Below are 4,269 nucleotides of genomic sequence, written 5' to 3'. Positions count from 1 at the left end.
TTCTACAACTGAACTCAATTGGTGACATTCTGCCTGTTACGTCACAGAGGGAGGGGGCGGCGCTAACAGACGAGCGCAGCGGCACGCATCACACGCTCACGCGCCTGCACGTACACGCGCGAAGGAAGTACGGAACTATTTTACTTTCGCTTTCTCAGACCCCTGTACGTAGTTGGTACCCTCAAAGCGTCCTGCGTGCACGTTTTGGGTTTTTTTGTTATTTGTTTTTTTTTTAAATTAAAATGTGGAAGAATTATATTCTTTTCATTATTCATATTCATGTGTGTACAATAGTAATTATCACATTCACCACAGAGGTTTGTAGTATCATTTTCATTCTTTTGTCTGTTTTCAGAAGCATGTCTAGATATGTTTCCATGAAATCTTTTGAGTTTATCATTAAAAAACTATTTCACAGAGTACTTGTGATGTTGAATGAACAGAAGGGCAAGATGTCAAAGAAGAAACTGTCAACTTTTGAGCAGATTCAGTCAAAACAACAGTCAAACTAATAGTGATAGCAAATTGATTCCAACTTCTCGGTGTATGGTTTCCTAGACAGTGGGTCATGTTATATGGGTGGAATTGTCATTTCAGTCTTGATTTCAGGCACAATAACATAATGGGATAACAGTTTCAAAGGGCTGTTTTCCACCCTGAGTGTTTTGTAGTATTTAAAATAAAAATCAAATCAGAAATTAATTCTGAGCAAATACTCTGTGGTTGTAGAATTCTTCAAATTTCAGATTGTATGGCATGGGCAGTAAATATAGGACATTGCAAATTCTTTTTCAACCATTTGTACTTCATTGAATACACAAGATACATACAGTAGTCTTCATGCACAAGCACACAAAAGTAAGCTTGAAGATCCTCTTCAACCACAGCTGATATGTACAATCTAGGAAGTGAGAGACAAACACGTTTAATTGATAGACACACTTTTCTCGTTGCATGCTCATGAAAAATGAGCACTTTTCATATTATATCAAGCACCACAATAAAGTAAGGGTAATACACTTTTTTAGGTAGTCTTTGCTTGATGTGTTATCTGATCTCCTGCCTTATCACATGCCTTATCACATGTTCTGATTGTCTACATCTTATTTACGTCACAGATTAGAGAGAAATGCTGTTTAACAGCTAATAAGCAATGCAAAAGAGTAAAGGGAGAGTCTTGACCAACAGACAAACAATAACAGATATTTCCTTTTTCAGAGACCTGTATTTATACTCAGGTTGCAGCTAGAAATATTTTTCATACTTTGTTGTCCTGCCAATTTTTTCTAGATTAATCATTCTTTTTTAAATACCTATCACACATTCTAAGATGAAAGCAACATATGAAAAGATCCACAAGAGATCCAATTTACTATCAAACGAACAAAACATTGAATATGGAAATCTGCGGGCAGATTCTGTACATTTTTGACATTTTTAGTTTTATATATATATATATATATATATATATAATACAGTATATTATATATATAATACAGTATATTATATATAAAATACAGTATATTATATATAAAATACAGTATATGTCTCATTGGGATTTGGGTACTTGTAGTCCATACTGGGTACAGATGTTCCTGTACACTATCACAGCTACTTGGTTGTGCTTTTCCCTGTATGCTGAAATAGCGAGCATCTTACACCCTGCTACCACATGCTGGACTGACTCTGGGGCTTCTTAACATAGCCTGCACCTTGGGTCAGATCTACTGTGGTAGATGTTGGCCTCTATTGTTCTTGTACTTAGGGCCTGTTCTTGTCTTGTGCTCCCATGATCAGTGCCTCTGTGCTGTCTGTCGGTCCAGCTATATATATTCCCTTGGTATGGAATGTGTATGTATGTGTATATATATATATATATATATATATATATATATATATATATATATTGCTGGATAGTACAGTGGTTAAGTCAACTGACTTGAATGCAGGAGGTTGTGGGTTCGAAGACCCTTAATGCTATACCAGCCTACCTCAGTCATGAGCGAACACAATAAAGACAGAGTCATACCGGCTCGGACGTTGCCCAGGTTAACAAGGTCCTCGTCAGTTTCTAGGGAACCAGGGCAATCTAATGAGAAATGGGTTACTGGGACAAGACACACCTGGAGCCTCCGACAAATACCGGAGCTAAGTTGTCAAGTACCTTCAGAAGATCTGCTAGAAGATGTGAATGCTGCAATAAGAACCATCCCCACAGGGAACATAACTGAGACCAACAAGCTGATCCACAGTAGAGCAACAGTAATCCTATGCCCTACAGGGCATATAAAACAATACCCTCCATTGAACAGACGGTTAGAGGCCAAGATAAAGGCGACACGGTGAGTAGTCAGCCAGCTAGCTGAGCTGCAGAAGGGGAACATGGTGAATAAAGGGGTACCCAGGAAATACAGCAAGCTCTCCATACCTGAAGCAATCGAAACTGTCAAACAGAGACTAACGGCTCTGGCTACCTGACTGAAGAGATACACCAAAGAGATAGAGGCCAGGAGAATAAAGAAGACCTTCTCCACTCAACCAGCAAAAGTGTTCTCTCAGTGGCAGGGAAATAACAGCAGCCGGTCAGACCAACCAAGAGCTGAGGCGGTGAAATACTGGAAGGGCATATGGGAAAGAGAAGCATCACACAACACCGATGCCCAGTGGTTAGTGGACCTGAGGACTGACCACAGCTGGCTCCCAGAACAAAAACCAGTAACCATCTCAATGGCAGACATCCAAGAAATATCGCTGACAGCACTCCATGAGCGTCTAGCAGCATAGATTAACCAGCTGCTAAGGGATGGGACACACCCAGAATGGTTGACTGAAGGCAGGACAGTCCTGATCATGAAAGACCTACAGAAGGGATCTACCCCTTCCAACTACCGGCCAATAACCTGTCTCAGTACAACATGGAAGCTCCTGTCAGGCATCATGGCAGCTAAGATGAGTAGGCACATGGATCAATATATGAGCGGGGCACAGAAAGGAGTTGGTAGTAACACCAGGGGAGCCAAGCACCAGCTACTGATAGAGCAGTGCACAGAGACTATAAGAATAGGCAGACCAACTTGTGCACCGCCTGGATAGACTACCAGAAAGCCTACGATTCAATGCCACACACGTGGATACTGGAATGTCTGGAACTTTATAAGATCAACAGGACAAAAGAGCCTTCATCAAGAACTCAATGGGAATGTGGAAGACAACCCTGGAGACTAACTCCAAGCCAATTGCCCAAGTTAACATCAAGTGCGGCATATACCAAGGGGATGCACTATCACCACTGCTGTTCTGCATAGGCCTGAACCCCCTCAGTCACATCATCACAAAGAATGGCTACGGATACCGATTCCGAAGTGGGACAACAATCAGCCATCTCCTCTACATGGATGACATCAAGCTGTATGCCAGGAATGAGCGACAAATTGACTCACTGATCCACACCACCAGGATCTACAGCGACGACATAGGGATGGATGTCATTCGGATTAGACAAATGTGGCCGGATGGTATCAAGAAGAGGCAAGATGATCAGAACTGAAGGGGTTGACCTACCAGGGGGCAGGATAGAAGACATCAAGGACAGCTACAAATACCTTGGAATCCCACAGGCTAATGGCAACCATGAGGAGGCCGCAAGGAAGTAATCCACAGCCAAATACGTCCAGAGAGTAAGGCAAGTCCTGAGAAGTCAGCTGAATGGCAAGAACAAGGTCCGAGCCATCAACATGTATGCACTGCCTGTCATCAGATACCCCGCTGGGATCATAAGCTGGCCAAAGGAGGAGATATAAGCCACAGACATCAAGACGAGAAAGCTCCTCACCATGCATGGAGGGTTTCACCCCAAGTCCAGCATCCTGAGGCTGTACACTAAGCGGAAAGAGGGAGGCCGAGGAATAGTGAGCATCAGGGCCACTGTCCAGGATGAGACATCAAAAATCCAAGAGTACATCAGGAAGATGGACCCAACAGATGAACTGCTCAGTGAATGCCTTAGACAGCAGAAGCCTGAGGAGGAAGAGGAGGAGGAGGAGACGACATGGAGGGAAAAGCCCCTACACGGCATGTACCACCGTCAGATAGAGGAAGTGGCTGATATCAAGAAGACCTACCAATGGCTGAATAAAGCTGGACTGACAGACAGCACAGAGGCACTGATCATGGCAGCACAAGAACAGGCCCTATGAACAAGAGCAATAGAGGCCAATATCTACCACAGTAGATCTGACCCAAGGTGCAGGCTATGTAAAGAAGCCCCAG

This window comes from Antennarius striatus, chromosome 4, assembly GCF_040054535.1.
Source record: "Antennarius striatus isolate MH-2024 chromosome 4, ASM4005453v1, whole genome shotgun sequence".
Classification (NCBI taxonomy): domain Eukaryota; kingdom Metazoa; phylum Chordata; class Actinopteri; order Lophiiformes; family Antennariidae; genus Antennarius; species Antennarius striatus.
The sequence above is the reverse complement of the archived record's forward strand: the minus strand, read 5'-3'. Positions refer to the sequence as shown.